At 37.8% G+C, this 18163-nt stretch overlaps 1 long non-coding RNA gene across 1 annotated transcript in view; it reads right to left on the bottom strand.

Annotated features, from left to right (window-relative positions):
• Window positions 1–1048: 1048 nt before the first annotated feature.
• Window positions 1049–18163, bottom strand: part of LOC119141840 — a 44099-nt gene continuing 26984 nt past the window's right edge. Inside the window, exons 2-3 of the long non-coding RNA XR_005102055.1 lie at window positions 4649–5159; window positions 1049–3332 (exon numbers count right to left, since the gene is read on the bottom strand). This is a non-coding gene — a long non-coding RNA (uncharacterized LOC119141840). The remainder of the gene's footprint in view (window positions 3333–4648; window positions 5160–18163) is intronic.

Raw genomic sequence — 18163 nt, 5'->3', positions numbered from 1 at the left:
GCCAATCTTTCCCCAATTCTTTATGTTATTCTTCATGATTTTTTTCTAATGTCTAATGTCTACAGTTTTTTCTCTGTGTTGTTAGGCTTTCACTGTATGTCTCTCAGAAAACCCAAGGATTGAAACATTCTGGCTTTTTAACTCACAGGTCTCTTGCTCTCAAACTGACGTTACATGCATGCACCTAACAAACCCCAGAATATCTACTGTCTGGATCCTGGGCTGCATTAGAAGAAGTGTGGCCAGCAGGTCTCAGCCTCTCCCTCAGGAGGTCATTCTCCCCCTTTACTTCATTCTTATAAGACCCTCCCAGGAGTACTGCACTCAACTTTGGGGCCCCCAGTGTCAGAAGGACAGGGACCCATCGAGGGAAGTTCAGAAGAGGGCAACAAAGATGATCAGAGGGCTGGAGCATCTCTCCTGTGAGGACAGGCTGGGAGAGCTGGGGTTGTTCAGCCTGGAGAAGGGGAGGCTCCAGGCAGACCTTAGAGCAGCCTTCCAATACCCAAAGGGGCCTGCAAGAAAGCTGGAGAGGAAGTTTTTACAAGGGCTTGTAGTGATAGGACAAGGGGGAAGAGCTTACAAGGGGATAGATGTAGATTACATATCAGGAAGAAATTTACCGTGAGGGTGGTGAGGCACGGGCACAGGTTGCCCAGAGCAGCTGTGGAAGCCCCATCCCTGGCAGTGTCCAAGGCCAGGCTGGATGGGGCTTTGAGCAACCTGGGCTGGTGGAAGGTGTCCCTAGGGGCCCATGGCAGGGGATTGGAACTAGATAATCTTTCAGGCCCCTTTCAACTCAAACCATTATATGATGATTCTGTACAGTTAAGTTACTCTTCACTATTGTTTCTTCATTATCAAAAGAGGAACGAGTTTACATTAAATACAAATGTATTCAAGATTATTACTATCTCAGATTTAAAACAAGATGGGCAAATCTGGCATTTTAAAAGAGCATTAATTTTTGAACAAGTAACTTATTTTTATCATAAGAATAATCTTTAATAATTTATATATTGTGGAACACCCTACATTATTTACATAATAATTTACTTTTTAATCTTTTGTACTTATTTACATGCTTCAGGACAGACTATATAATATATTTAAAGTGTAACAGCAACACACATAAATATTATTCTTACTCTTTAATCACAAATTTAGTCTAGTTTTAATATACAGTAGAATTTCTGTGTATGTAACAGGCTTATAGAAAATATTTCCAGTCTGTTCTTTCTGTGGTTTTTTGGAACCAAACCTTTGAATAGAGACACACCAACACCTGTAGGTTTGGAAAGTACTTCCAACATGTCTTATCCATATAGTGGGTAAAGTGCTAAAGGAACGAACAGGTATGAGGCTACATATGCAAAAAGACAAATCATGATTTTGTTTTCCATTCTGTTTTCAAAACTGGAACAAGAAAGGCAATAATCAAAGTAGTCTCAGGATGTGAGAAAAGGAAAAGGAAAAAACAGTAGAAGAATTGTATAAAAAATTATCTACAAAGCAAGAGGAGACTGAGGTATCAAAGGAGCAGAAGGGTAGAACCCATGATCATTGAACAAAAATTTCAAAAGGTTAGTGTAAGAGACAAGAATACTTCTGTCAATCTAAGAAACTGAAGAACCGGTGTAGGAGATTTGGTAACTACATAACTACATTCCTAATTCTGAAAACACTCCAGGACTATCCACCAGTTTTGGTAATATTTGTGAGGTTTATGCCTCTACCAACACGGTGCACTCCACTGTTGACCAAGACCTCTATTAACCAAAATCCAGTTATGAAAATAATACTAAATCTCTATTTAACAACCTGTCATAAAATTTATTTTAATAGTACTTTCAGTCAACAGTCTTATCGTGCTTTTACCAACAGTGTGATCAATATGAGCATTACATCCAGCCTACAATTTCACCCACCACTTCAAGAGCTTCATAAATCATCAACTTTTATAACTTCTTGATTACCTCCTAATGTTCATACAAAACAAGGATAAAAACAAAAATCACCCTCTGATGAAAGCATGCTGAGCACTTGAAAAACTTTTATTAAATGATATCCAGTTAGCAACACCCTGTTGGGCCATCACTGTGTACTGATGATTATGGAGTGCTCTTTCGCATAAACTGAATAAATCTCATAAATTGTTGATGGAGGTGCTTTAAAATATCAGCTATTGACCAACTTTACTCAAGCAACAGAAGAGAATTGATTTAGTTTGCTTCTCTTCTAAGAAATTTTATCCCTAGCCTGGGGCTGGGGAATTGTACAGCAAACAGATCAATCACATGTACTTTCAAGGGCTGGAAAAAACTGTTCTCTCCATGTCTGGGTTTCCTGAAAGGTCTGCATCTTGCTACCTGATTTAGTGATGCTTGCCAGCAATATGACAAGAAAGGGCCATGAGTAACCCATCTTTAACATCAAAGAGAGTTCAGATAGGGATGATTAAAGCTAAAATTATCAGACCAGTTTTTATGATGAGGTTGGGTCTACAAAAGAAAGGTAATTGAATTCCCATTCCACTCCAGCCCTCGTTCTCCCTGTCCCCTCCCTTGCTGTGCCTTGACTGTTCCAGGGAGGTGTAGAGACAACAGGCATCACTGCACATGACACGTGACCTCTGTATATATAGATAAGCTTCTTGGGCAGTGCAGCTACACCCAGATTGCTACCTGAGGACAGAAAAAAAAATGAAACAACATTGTAAAGGAGATACTAAGACCAGAAACACCTTATGTTGCTGTTTCACCTCCACAAGGTGTGCATTATAGATTTGTTATTATAATATTATGGTAGCCACTGTTAGAAAACCACAACAGCTACTCTTAATGGAGACCCCAAAAGATCAGTGTATGGCATAAAAAGTGTTGTGGAGAAACTGGTCAGATTAATTTCTACTGATGGCTGCTTAAGCTTAAAAATATCAAATATACTTCTGATAAGATAATTTTACTCTTTTTAAAAGGACTTGTGATAAAGAATTTCATCTTTCTAAATGAAGAACAGTCTGTTATCTTAAACATACACAATATCAAGTGAGACTCTTGCTTTACTTTAGACTGGAAAAATATGCCAACACCTCCTGAGCTTCCTCAAGGTATGGGAAATACTTTTGTTTACCCACAGCCTTCAGTGAATCAAAAATGCTACCAGCATTTTGCCGCAGTTTCTGTTAGACCTTTGAAGAGAATTCTTTCTTGCCACTTTTCAATCACTACTGCAGACTGAATTCAGAAATGCCTCTGGAGCTCTTCATGCTTTTATGCCTTTCTCTTTCACACCTCTGTGATGCTGCTTTGTTAACATACTTTGTCATCATACTGAAAAACAAAATCCATGGGCAAATATTACTCAAAAAAAAAAGTTTGCTGTGATAAGATAACTAAATAAACCAGGTGAATTCAAGTGCAGTAAGGAACCTTACATGTCATCAGTGTTGTCCTTGCATGATATCTCACATTAGGGTAACATCTCAGGAATACAGAAAGAAAACCCTTTTAGATACTAAGCCTATAAGCACATACGACAAGGACCATTGGCTTCCTTGGGACTGCCAGTGCATTTGAAATTTATGGGCTTCTAAATAAGACAGAGCAAAAAGATGGAAGTAATCCAATACCTGGCTGAATTGTCTCATGAGCTCTGAGGTAGGTGCTGAGGGACCTCTACAAAATGCTTGCATGGAATTGTTTTCTTTATAATACAACACACAAAAGTCAACTTATCCACTGGAAAGTTTTCTACATGAGGCAATGAGAAGCACGTTAATAAATCCCCAAATGAACGAGATGCACATTGAACCTCTCATGACTCTCTATTGATCCAGACATCGCCTAGAGAGTTGCCACTCCTGTCTCACCAGCTTGCGATTTTCCTTTTGCTCCCATCTTATCATAGAGAATGGAAATAGACTTGAATTCAGCCTTTCAGGGCTGTGGGCTCATAAGAGCATGATTTTTATGATTACTTACAATTTTACTGTATGTAGAAACCATTGATATTACTTGAAATTGTTAGAGAAGTAACACAGTCTGGTACTATAAGGTGGTTCTTTCACCCAGATAGCATTTTTAAATAAAGTGGCATCTCCAGTATCATATTGTCTGAACCATTTTTTCACATGTACATCAAAGGAGTCCTCATTTAATCAAAACAATTCATAGCTGGAAAAGGTCTTTGGCTGCCTTCCTACCAGGCAGTTTAATATCTAAAAACTCCAAGTCCCCATTAGAATACACTGGGAAAGGAAAGAAAATCAGCTCTATTTTTCTTCAGGAGTTCCCAGCTAAGGAATTAACCCAGGCATCAATTAATTTTAAATTTTCTGTACTCATCGAGCTATCCTCCATAAATATGCACCAGATGACTTAGGAGGGCCTCAGGAAAGCCTAAACGAGCACACTGCAGAGGAGTGTCACATTCGGGAGGCACTGACCACTCGGTGAAACCTGCTGTCTCTAGGGTCTTCTTTCAGAAGCTACCTTAGTGCTGCGTGAGAGACTGGAGAGGATTAAACTGACTGCAAGTCAGTAAACTGTGTTGTGACGGTTTAGGACGTTAAGGGAAAGATTCTCAAATAACTGTACAGTTTACACTGTTAACAGAAATGGAAAACAAAAATAAATGTTTTACTGACCTGAGGGCAAACAGGTCTTTTTCTGAATATACAGGAGGAGTAAAGACGTAGCACAAAAAAGGTATCACCCATTTTTCATAGTGTGAGTGCACTCAGGGAGAAAACAGAGAAAACTGTAGAACAGAGGCAGAGAGCATATTCCTCCAAGCTCACTTCTGCTAAAGGAGCAGCACGCTATTTGCCGTGGAAATGCTGCATGTCCGTTCTTCCTCTTAGTGACACTTCTTTTTATTTCTTTAATGTAGCACTATGTCTAAGGCATATTTCCTTAGCTATTTGTATATATCCGTGACTTGTCTCTTTTATCCTTGGAGAGTCCATAATAGCAAGTTCCTAGCAGGATCACAGTGAAGGAAGACAAGGTTTCAGGTTTAACAGGAGGCCCAGGCATACAGGGAGAGCATGAATACATCTGCTGCAGTTTCGTTACTGCTTGCCACAAGTCAACTCAGTCTTTGTGTTCCTTATTGTAGATATGGAAGGAATAGAAGTCCAAAAGTTTTCAGTGTACCTGCAATACAGGAGCAAGAAGATTCGCGATTTTAGCTTGTTAAAATGCAGCCAAAAGTCGGCTAACAATTTATGGGTAGGTACAGTTGAAAAACCCTGAAAAGATGGGGCTTACCAATGCATTTACCTAATCCATTTTTTTTACCAGTATTATCTATACAAATAAAGGGGTTCTTCTCCCCTAATATCAATAAACTAGTTTAAAGCCAGCATCAGTTGTAAGAGTTTTTAAAGGAAAAGAACAAAACAGAATGAAATTTAGCATGCTACTTTTTTGAAAGAACAATAATGCACAATATAATCTGAATAAAAATTTCTCAATGGCAAGTACTGGGCTTCTGAAAAGATCCACTTTTTCTTTTCAGTATTTGAATAGAGGCCAAATTCTTTGGAAAATGTATTAGGATATTACCTTTCAAATGCATCAATTAACTCTTGTTTATAACATTCATCTAATGAGCCAAACTGGAAATTATGTTTTGTCTGAATACTCTTGCTTTAATACCTGCACGCACCATGTACTGGTTAAGTTAATTCCTTCTTCCCTTTCCACAGATGATTTAAAATAAACACATGCCTGCTTACACTTTTTCAAAGCTATTCAGAAACATTTGTATATATATACAAACTCCATTAAGAGGTAACAATGTATGCAAGTACCTCCTACACACTCCTTAGTAAAATGATTCCCTCCTTAACTGAAGGAGAAGAGGAGGATTGCTGTTGCAACAAAAAAACCTGAACAAACAAAAAGGGCAGCTTGGGAGATGATGTGTTTCAGACGTAAAAGCAGTATGGGTCACATAGCTTCTGTGCAGGTAAAATTTTACCGAAAGTTCTGAATCCTTTGAGTACAGGCCAAGGAGGTTCATATCTGAACTTCCTCAATGCTCAGAAATTTTAGAATCAATAGTCTGGGATTGGTCTATCTTCTTTTAGTGCCTTCATAGGCACTATATGACAAATAGAACATCACTGCATGCTCATAAGCCTAAAGGCAGGAAAAGTAGTCCTCCAGTTACCCATGTAGTAAAATTTAACTGTGGGATTTTCTATTTGTTAACATGAGTTCTCATTCCCAAAATTACTCAGAACTGGTCATTTTATCACATAAGCTGTGCTCTATCAGACTTAAAGACATATGACCTGTAAATGCAGCATGAAGTGTTTTGATCTGTTACTCCAATTATCCTTACAACCTAGTGAGACCACTAAAGGGAACCCATAATCTGAAAAGGTGTCAGGTCAGTGCAGAACTGAAAAATAACTGCTTTGAAACTTATATCAGAGAAATGTGATGCTTAGTCACTAGAAATTCTTTTAATGTACACATGACATTTGCCCCTTGATTCACGTTGTGAAAAAGGCTGACTAACATTTTCTAAACGTTCCAGAAGCTCTCTACAGTTTAATTCATTGCTGAAAACTTGTTCAGGAGGGAACAAAACCATTTTCTCAAAGTCTGCCTGGAACAGCACAAGGAAGGAAAAAGAAAAAAAAAAAAAAAAAGTAAAACACAGCCTTAAAGGTCAATACTCCCATCTTGTGGCTAATGACGAAAATGCACATATCTAAATAAAAATGAAAAAATTGTTTCATGCAGACAGTATATAAATAAGAAAATACTTGAATATAACATTCCTTCCATGTCATAATTAAATCTGGATCTTAGAACTGTTAATTTTCTATTCATAAAAGGATGTAGATTCTTTTTCATACACACTTAGCCACAGGGCATGGAGTTCCTGTAGCAAATTCCTAATTGCAGGACATTAGGAGAATGAAGTTCATTTTTGCCATACTTGAAATGGTTTCTGAGTGAAGGCAGGGATGTGATGAATGTCCACAGGCCAGTGGGGCAGTAAGTAGTACTAGCAATTAAGAATACATGATGGAGCAGCAAGAAGCAGTTCATTCACAGCACCTGGATGAAACTGATACAGCTCTGATTTCTGCAACTCTATAAGCCTCAGAAGCAGGGGCATGCCTTGCTTTTCCTAGGTCTTCCAAAGGATTTTTGTTCTTGATTTGTTATCTATCTGTATAAGGCTGAAATGAAGAGCATGTGGCTGATGTGCCTCATTAAGGGTCCTATACAGGTCCTATGTTAGGTACCCATATATCCCACTTACTTACACAAATCATTGCTGAATAAACTTGTTTCTTCTATCATTTCACTGTACCCATACAAGTCCTAAGATAGAGTGTTCCCTGATCCTAGATAAGCATCTCAAAGTAAAAATAGTGACAATTTCTGATGTATGTTAATGTCAATACCAATTTAAGAGTGCTTCTGCTCTGTTTGGAAGACAGTGACACTGAGTTACTTGCTTTAATGTTTGTACATAGCCAATTCCTGGGAAATGCCACACATACAGTTTCAGAAGATAATGCTCTCAGTGGAAACACAGCTGGAAGCATGATTGTGAAGCTGGAATGGATGACAATTACAGAGATGATGTGTCAGGTACTGTCATTTTAATGAGAAGAATCAAAAACGGAAGGAAAAAAACTTTCCAAGGAAGCTTGAACATCATTTAAATATGCCAGTTCACATAATACAACTAAATATATAGAATCAAAAGATTTAGGAAACACTAAGGCTGAAGCTCATTAACACTAGGTTTTGTTCTCACCTGTCTCCCCATGTTACTGACATATGACCAAGGCCCTGTCTACTGCCATGAAATGGGGCTACTGGGAAATAAGTGATCTATGCACGCAGTAAGGGAATCTGTCTTACCAAAGTGGAAAGGGTGAAACACACTGAACGCTCCTGCCAGTTAAGAGCATTGACAGCAGGTGAAGCTGGCCTTGAGAGCAAGCTCAGTGCTCAACAGACATGGCAGATGTAACATTTCAAAGCAGAATATTCATGAAGTGCATTTTTAAAGGCAGCAACAACCAGTCAGGGGGGCTCTAATTGTTCACTAACAAGCCTGCTGGCAAAATGTCTCAACAGAAGTGCTCAGCTAAGGTTCCTAACCCAGGATTTACAACTCCTCAGGTGAACAGAGTTCTCTGTCTGCAAATTTACTCGTAAACCAGACCCCCAAAGCAGTGTAAAATTATGAGGGAACACTCATATAAAATTATGAAGTCAGGGCATGTCAGCCTCAGATGAATAAAATTCCATATACATAGCGTACAGACTCTAAAAAGGGACAAAATACGCAAAAGCAGCAGCAATAACGTCTTCAGCTCTCTACATTAATCTATGTGTACACAGGCTAAAACACCTCAAAAGGATTAGCAACTTCGTTTAGTGTTTCAGTTTGATGGTATGCTTTAGCTTGAGTGAAAAAAAAAAAAAAAAAAAAAGAAAAAAAAAAGTCTCCCTTTGAGACAGAAGCTGTTCAGTGCTTATTGAAAATTGTGTCTGGTAACAACTAAACTGGGCATAAGAGATGTTCATCATATTTGAACATGAGAAGCGTACCCTTGCAGTATGAAGATGAAAAATATGCTGGTCTATATTAACATAAGTGTGTCCAGCAAACTGATGAAAGTGACTATGCTGCTGTACTAGACACTTGTGACGCTGCACATGGAGCAGTAGGGTTAGCTTTGGACAGTTCACCCTGTACAAAAGGGGTACTGGTAGACCTGAGAGAATCTAGAAGAGAGCCAGCCACTAAGACTGTCAGGGACTGGAGAACATGCTGCTAGAGAAGCTGAGGAGACTTCGTGTGTGTGCCTGAAGGAGACTTAATTGCAGATTCTGCTACTGAAAGGTGCATTCTAGCCATATCTTGAGAGAGATGCATAAGAAGGAGAGATAACGGTCAGAAGGTGCAACAAGGGAAATTGTAATTGCACATGAAGAAAAAATTCTTCTCAATGATAGTGCTGAAGCACTGTGAAAGGTTGCTTGGAGAGGGTGTAGAACATCCTTTCTTGGGGGCTGCAAAACTCAATCTGACAAGGCTCTGAGCAACCTGATCTAACCTGTGTTGAGCAAGAGCCTGAAGTGGTGGGAGTCCTGCATTAAGTCCTGCTTTCAGGCCTGACCTGAGTTCTGCACTGAGCAACAGGCCACACCTGCAGAGGTCCCTTTCACTAGGACTGCATATTTTAAGAGCTTAGGCTTAATGCTATATGAAATGTTGTGAATAGAATAGAGCTTGAGTCACATCAAGAAACACTGTAAACAGAAGTCAGTGATTTGTCTAGAGTATAGATACAGCATCCTCAAAGGCAATTTGCGTAGCTTCTCTGCCAGTCTGTTCTAGTCTCATGTAAGATCATTAGAAATCATATCAACCATATCCCTATCCAAGAAGATAACCTTAGTCCAACGTGATGTCAAAGATAAACTGAGGCTAATCATTTACTTGCTGACTATTGGCTAAGAAAGATACCTTAAAAATTAGGATCTGTTTTAGTGGTCAGCAGAACTAATGAAGTTTTGTTGCAGAAAAATTTGTGTTCTTTGCTCCCTTGTATTGTTATCGATTTGTTAATAAGTTAAGATTGATTTACTTTATTTGATTGATTAATTGATTTTATAAAATCATTTTATAAAATTGAAAAATAGAAGGATAAGAAATATTTTAATGAAACTTATAGTTGCACAGTAAAAGCTGCTATGAGATCTTCTGTACGTCTTGTACCAAGGCTAGAAGAAGGGGCTAGAACCATTGTTAAAACTTAGGTAATAACTTTAGGGTTTGAAAGGTTTCTTTGTATTTGACCAGTCTTCTGTATGTAGAAGTGTATTGAAATGTCAGAATATGAGATTAATGGAAACTGGGGAGAGTCGACTGGAACAGCTTGTAGTTACCTGCCAAGAAACCGTGAACTTTAGTAAAAGGTAATTCTGGCAGGGGGAGATCGCGACCACCGACTCATATACCACCTACCCGAATCGTACCCCAGACCCATTTCTAGACCTTTCTAAGCTCTACTGCGCAGAATCGGATATAGGAAGAGAATATGTTAATGATTTATGGGAAATATCATGGTTATGCATGAATATGTAATGAATATGTATGAATAAGTTCTATATATGGTGTCTGATTTTGAGACCTGGCGTGCGTTGATCGTGAGAGGACTCGCTCACGCACCCGGCCATTAATAAAGAAGTGTCTGCTTATCTACATCACATTGGTGTCGATAAGTTCTTCATTCCGAGATTTCGGTAACAGTGTTATTCAACACACGTATTCCACATCCTCACCAGGGAATCAGCAGTACCGGGGCTGGTCTGAAGGACTGGCCAACAGCAATCTTTTTTCCAAATAAAACATGTAACAGTTGAGTTCTGTCTCCACTTTGTTCTGGGGACGCAATGACTGGAATTCCACTGTCACATCCAGCTGCTGTATTTGTAAAATTCATAGAAACACACTTATTTTTGAGACTTCTCCCTTCCTCTAAATGTGATTGAAATTAGCGAGTAATTTCCAATCCTAGGGCATATAAGCAAACTGTTGATTACATAAGCCTTCTTTTCCAGGCTCAATACAATTATTTGTATTATAAATATTTATATCTTTAGGACGCAACTGTTGCTAGAGGTAGTAAGTGTGCTACATCTGTAACAGTGCAATAGATATAATGGTCTTCAGCCTGAGGCAGCTCCTGCGGTCCTGTCTTTCTACACCAGCTATTGTTGAAATATAGACACCAAGGGCTGATACATCTAATGAAACTAGAGATGCACAAGTGCATGAAACCTGATGAGATGCATCCATGGGTCCTGAGGGAACTGGCAGATGAATTGTCTCAGTCACTATCGTATTTTAGAAGTCATGGGAGCCCAGTGAAGTTCCCACAGACTGGAAAAGGGGAAACATAACCCCCATTTTAAAAAGCAAGATCATGGAGCAGGTCCTCTGGGAAACTATGCTAAGGCACATGGGAAATAAGGAGATGATTTGTGAAAGCCAACATGGCTTCACTAAGGGTAAGTCTTGCCCGACAAATTTGATGGCCTTCTATGACAGGTTTACAGCACTGGTGGATGAGGCAAGTGCAGCTGATGTCATCTCCTTGGACCTGTGCAAAGCATTTGACACTGTCCCATGTAAATTTTTTGTTTCTAGACTGGAGAGACATGGATTTGATGGATGGACCACTTGGTGGATAAGGAATTGGTTGGATGGTGACACTCAAAATAGCTGCAGTCAATGGCACAATGTCCAAGTGGAGACCAGTGACAAGTGGTGTTCTGCAGGGGCTGATACTGGGACTGGCACTGTTTAACATCTTTATCAGTGACATAGACTCTGGGAGTGAGTGCACCTTCAGCAAGTGTGCCAACAACAAAGCTGGGTGGTTCAGTCAACTTGCTGGAGGGAAGGGGTGTCATGCCAGCTGAGCATCTCCTCAGGATAAAAATGTAAGAAAATGCTTACAAATGTATATTCTTGTACAAATATGGTGTTCGGTTTCTGCCCATACAAATTATTTGGTTTCTGTTTTACATGATATTGTCATTCCGTACCTATGAATGCCTATGAATTCTGTAATATGAATGGACAATTTTTTCCTTTCTATCAGCAGCTTCCCCAGACACAGCCACTTCCTAAAACAGCTTCTGCTCCATAATGGTTCCCATATTTCTCACTGTCTGACTGATCTGTACTTACTTCTGTGTTAGACGTGCTTCTGTCAATAGAGAGCGGGACTTCGCCCTTCAGTTTCAAAAGCAAAAATCTGTTCAAAATACAAAATAGTACTGAAACCAGTACTTTAGGCCTCTAATGGAATTTTTAATTGCCAAGTCAAAAATGAAGGCTTTTTTATTCTCTTATATTAAACAGACATCTTCTAAAGCTGTCTCTATCCAGCATGACCCTTGATATCTCTTAATATTAAAAAAGTACTCACAGGAAAACACCGTTGGGAAGTTTAGTTAATGTGGTTTTATATAAAATGCAAGATGAAGGTAGTTCATCCAGCAAAACTAATTCAGTGCAACGCAATTTGGAGATTATGAAGGAATGGTTTGTCTGTATATTTGGCATATCATAAACAATAATGATTCACTGCAGTAATTTATGATTATTATAAATATTAGCACAAATAATTTTTTGCTGTAGAATATGGCTTGAAAGTTAATGTTATTAAGATGGTATTCTGCCCATATTTTACATGATTTTAAAAGCTAATTGAGTTATGAGCATACTTAATTGCTAATAACTCATTAACAATTGAGTTATTCAAACTGTTCCTGCTAGGAATAGCTACAAATACAAGTACAAATACAGGGACAGATCTAAAGCTAGTTTCGATGAGAATAGGTCTTTTGAGGTCATCTGAAGTATAGAGTAGCAAATAAAGCTATATAAAGCATTTCTCAAAATACTTGAAACAGAATGAGATCCTGGGTATTTGAATTATCTTACTGTTTTCATTATTATGGTTACACTGAGACTAGACAATATCTCACTATTTCTATCCTATTTAAGTATAAAATCAGTGATGCTTTAATGTCAACATATCTAAACCCAGACACCACAAATTGGGAATTCTGAGCACTTAGCAATTCAAATAACATAATCTGATCAAAACTAGGTAATTAGGAAGGCCCAGAGATTCAAAGTCTCAGTATAATAATTCTTATGATAAGCCATTTATACTCATTTTAATTACGTCAGAATAGGAAACTTTTCAGTTAAAATGGGTTATACAGTCTTTTACTACTAGACAACAGTGTGTCTGGGCAAGTGATGGACATCACACTACAAAACCCTCAGGAAAGAAGAGACTAATGGAAGAGTTCAGCTTTCCAATATCACATCTCATGTCTAAAGGTCCACAGGAGGACCTTTCTAGAAGCATCTCGAAGAGAGCTACAAGTCAATTATTCACATAGACTGAACAACGAGTCACAAACAAGTATGGCACACATGGTCACTGCAAGTGCCTAGTAAATGATTCCTCTGAACTAAATGCCTTTTTCATTTCAAAAAAAGTAAATAAAAAAACAAACAAACAAAAAAACCACATTCAAAAGGAGGGTATTTAAGAAGAGCTAAAAAAGGGTATCTAAGGTGGGATCTATTCAACACTGAAGCACAGAAATAGAGTTTCTGTGTCATCTAAACGTTAGAGTCGTCATATTTTTTTGTTCTTCTGGATTATATACAACATTCTTCATCATCCCTGGGCTGCTCTCATCAAAATTTGAAATATGTTTAGGCACAAGAACAGCAGCTGTGCAAATTTCGCCTCCATGTTCTGTTTCAATGCTTCAAGGGTGAGACAGAAGGTAAAGAAAAAAGAATTTCTCATATCTGACCTCAGCTTCTGGTACAAGAGTTACCTCTTCTACAGCAGAGGGGTCTAAAACAGGATACAGTATACTAGATGCATTTTAACAAATGCCAAGTGGAATGACTATCAATATAATAGATAATTTAATAAATTAAACAACTGAGGATATGGTATTTCAAGTTACAGGCACAAGGTAGCAGAATAACTTTAATTTGAGCCACTTACATGATGTAATGAGTATCTTAAAAGATAAGAAAACTATATATTAAATAAAAGAAACCACCATGCATACCTCTCTCTTCCCACCCTTAAAAACAGCCCTCAGGTATTCCTTAACGTAAATATTAACATTCATCTGTGCCTCTAAGTTCAGTGATGGGAAAATCTGTGTAGCTTGTAACACAATCTCATTAAAGACAACACTTAAAATTTGTATTTCACAAACCATGAACTACAGTTATTTTACCCTTTTTAAACTCTTCAGAGAGAAAAAAAGATTTTGGTGCTGAATATGATTATCAATCAATTCTGTGCTAGACTTTAAGGAATACTAGCTGCCTTATTGTCTGTGCTTGTTTAAATATACTGCAGAGTGAAAAATACTTCTGTTTAAGCTGGCATGTATTTTTTCACTGTTTTAACTTAAGTGTAAGGAACACTTACCTCATGTTCCTATTGCACTTCACTTTAAAATCCTTTGTTTTCATGGACAGAGGACAGTTCTTCAACAGATCTATTAAAACTGTATTATTTGACACAGGATTCTGAACTTTCAAGTTCTAAACTTGTTGAATATTTTTTCCCTATTTTACTAATTTCTTGGAAACTTCCCCAGTTCCCATGATCTGGAAGTGACCAGGCAATTAACCTCAGTCTGGTATCGATCTGCACAGGATCATGCAAACCCCTCACCTACAGGAAGGAAGAATTGCTGAGATTTTTTCACTGATCATTTCTGATCTGCAGCTTCTGGGTAGAGCCAGGTGGGCCCATTCAATCTGACTTTTGTGGTGATGATATTTTATATGTGTTACATATAGCACAAAAATCTTTGCATAGTATTTGGGCATGATTGGCAAGCAAAGACATGGGAAGCAGAAGGGCAACAGAATGTAATTACAAATCTCATGTGAGACTAACTCAAAGAAAGCAACAGGAAATTAATTTTTAATTTATTAATTGCCTAATACTAAAACCTGCTGGCAGATTTTCGTGCAAAAGATCATTTTAAAAGATATTTTATCCATCTTTACTTTCAACATAACCAAACTCATGTCCAGTGTCCGATTGCAAAAACTAAACAAAACAAAAAAATAAAATCACATTTCTACCTTATGAAGAACTGCCTACATTTGAATGTGAATGCCAAAGTTTTTGTGGCTATAAACCTTATACAGGAAAAGGAAGGGTTCTTTTCTTCAAAAAAGGCAAAAATTTCTTTCAGCTTTATATAGTTAAATTATTACTGCTTTGTGTGATTTCCCATGGTTATATGAATTGCTTTTGATCCACTGCTTGTATGGAAGAGCAGATTAAGCACTTTTGTTTGGGGAGGGGAGATGCAAGGCTGAGGATTCCTTAATGCAAACTCATGAGTCATTGTTATGCCAGAAATTAGGAAAACACTGCTCTTTTGCACCTTTAATTACAGTAGGCTGAAATTAATACTTAAACTTAAAACTAAATGTAGGTAATTATTTAAACATTTTCATCCGATTCCGTGTTGCTGAGTCACTACTGCACCATGCTGTACAAAAAATTAAGGAGTTGAAAAGTTTTGTCTAGTTGTTTGCTTTACTTATGTTATCACTTTTTTACATAAAATCAGATATTTATGTTTTACCAAGGTTGGCCAAAAAAAGGAGGAAAAAATTAGAAAACTTTCATTTATTGCCTAGTTGACAGGGAAGAGAGATGAAGTGGTGAAGTGTTACACTAAGCAGTCTAGAAAATGGGGAAATCACTTCTGATTAAATGCAGATGCTGAACTAAAAGTTGCTGCTAATCACACCCACTGGATCCTGCTTTAAAGAAGGAAAGAGTAAAGACATGACCTCCATCTACTCACCATTTACTTCACTGCCACATAATTCCTCATGCATAAATACTACAGTGAAATAAGTTCAGCGTTCTACAAATGTTTCTACACATAAGCAAGGTATTACAGGGACAAAAAAGAATAACTATTTTTAAGAAGAGAATAAATCACAAATAAAGGAATTAGGGTCATGAAGTGGAAGAACCCTAGTAGACATTAGAGATGAGTAATTGAAAAAAGAGTAAAAGAATTCATTTAAACATGCAGAATGCAGAATAAGCATTAAAATAGAATATGTTTTAAGACAGATAAACATAATATTGAAGTACAGAGGCAAATATAAAATTTTGGGCTAATATTCTGTGACCATAAAAGAACCTATCTTTATTTTCTGATAACTAAAAGGCTGATCCAAGACCAACCAAAACAAAATCAAAGTTCCCATTAATTTTAAGGAGTCTGAACCAGACTTCAGGAAAGAACGAAATGCTGCATTTTTTTTCTTGTAGGTTTTAAATATTATAAATCAGTTTTGTAATGTTTCAGCAAAACAAACAAAAGCAAAAGACACACAAGCTTTTCTAGAATTCCTTCTTGCATATCTTGTTCAGCCTAGAGAAAAGAAGGCTCCAGGGAGACTTTTTAGCAGCCTTCCAGTACCTAAAGGGGGCCCACAAGAAAGCTGGAGAGAGACTTTTTACAAGGATGTGTAGTGATAGGACAAGGGGGAAGGGCTTTAAACTGAAAAAGAGTACATTTAGATTAAATATTAGGAAGCAATTCTTCACTGTAGGGGTGGTGGGACAACGGAACAGGTTGCCCAGAGAAGCTGTGTTCAAGGCCAGGCTTTGAGCAACCTGGTCTAGTGGAAGGTGTCCCTGCCCAAGGCAGGGGGGTGGAACTAGGTGACCTTTCAGGTCCCTTCCAACACAAACCATTCTATGATCATATGATACACCAAATGAACAAGTACACATTGCTCCTTTGAAATTCTCATAAATCAGAGAGTTCTCACCCCATAATGCATGGCACTGTTTATCATATCAAGGCAGAAAAATTGCTCATGGGGTTATGGGATGCTATCAGAAAGGCATTCAAAATGATATATCACTGACCACATGTTTCATGTTTGGAAAACCTTCAGTGTGCTACACATGGAGCTGACGGGGTTACATATTTGGAATCCAGTGCCACAGTTTATTATCTATGGGTGGACCCTTCTGCCTCTACTATCATCACTGTAAGGCACTTGGGATTTGTCCACTTGTATCACGTTTTCAGCTGAAGAAATTTTTTGTTTTAGAAAAAGCATATGTAATGTCATCAAAATTCTCTAATGCTTCTATTTCAGATGTCCCAGTAAAAAAACCTGGCATTTAGAGAACACTAATTACCCACTCTGGGCAAATGAAAGCACTACAAAGCAGAGCATTCAAATTCCCATACAAAAATCTTACTTCTAAGCACCTTCAGCTTAAGCTTTCCTGCTAATTAAATTATGGTTTACAGCGAGACAGACAGTGACACAATGACTTCACGTATTCTTTCATTCAATATTACATTAGATGAAAATGAGGGACTACATATACTTCTGGAGTATTTTTCTTTTTCAGGCAAGTAATATCTTACATCTAATATATGGTAAATGAACATTATTTGGTGTATTCAGTAAACATTAAACTTTGATTCCTAAAACACAGGGACATTAGAAAGCCACCCCAGATGACAGGAAAAGCCTGTCAAGCCCAGAGCCTGCTCTCTGGTAAGGATCACAGGCAGGTGCCTAAGTATGAGTACGGATGGGCAAGGATATACATTGTCTCTCCTAAAACCTTCTAGCCTTCAAGTATTTTCAGCTTTTCATGAGCTATAAATGGTTTCTATAGATTAAGTAAGCTTCAATGAATTTCTGTTCTATTAAATTTTCCATTTTCCTCTTAAATCTCTATAGACCTTTGCTATCCACGTCTGTTGGCAGGGAGTTGCACTAATCAACTACCCATTGCATGAAGAACTACCTCTTTTACGTGCTTTGAAACTGATTCTGGTTGGTTTTAGCTTGAACTTTCCCTACTTCCATCACCCCCTGTATCCTACAGCATTATCTACAGTATACAACATTATCAAAACTTAATTAATAATACATAACATAGCTGCAGCACAGTATCTTATTACACATGTCAGATGTTAAGGACTGATTGCTCTCATCTTTCAGAAGCAGAAAACAAGATAGCTAAACTTTATACGAATGTAAATATGTGAGCATTGTAACTACTCCTAAATTGGCTGCTTCTTCACCTATGATTATACACCAATTTTTAAGGTGTATAATGAAGAAATGACACATCCCCTTTCTCAGGAAACCTTCCAACCCTTTTTCACTTATTTCAAAAGAAATGTAAATGAAAACAATATCTGAGAATTCATTCTGCAAAAGCATAGCAATTCTGTGAATGATTCTCTTAGTCCTCCACCTCAATCATTGCTAGGAACAGAACTACATGAAACTGAAGCTTGAGAGACATTAATTAATGTGGTGAAGTAGGAAAATCTCCAAACCCAAAATTACAGAGCTTGGTAGCCACTGCAGTGGTTGGATCCTGCATACAGTAGGACACTGAGACAAAGTGTACCAGTTAAAGATCCATGATCATTTGGTTTGCTTCCCCATAACTTTGTGTTGCTATTTGCATCAAGATTTTTACAGTATTGTTGCACCACAAATAAATGTATTGAGGCCATTT

The sequence above is a fragment of the Falco rusticolus genome, chromosome Z, assembly GCF_015220075.1.
Source record: "Falco rusticolus isolate bFalRus1 chromosome Z, bFalRus1.pri, whole genome shotgun sequence".
NCBI lineage: Eukaryota > Metazoa > Chordata > Aves > Falconiformes > Falconidae > Falco > Falco rusticolus.
This window is presented reverse-complemented; position numbering and strand designations above follow the sequence as displayed.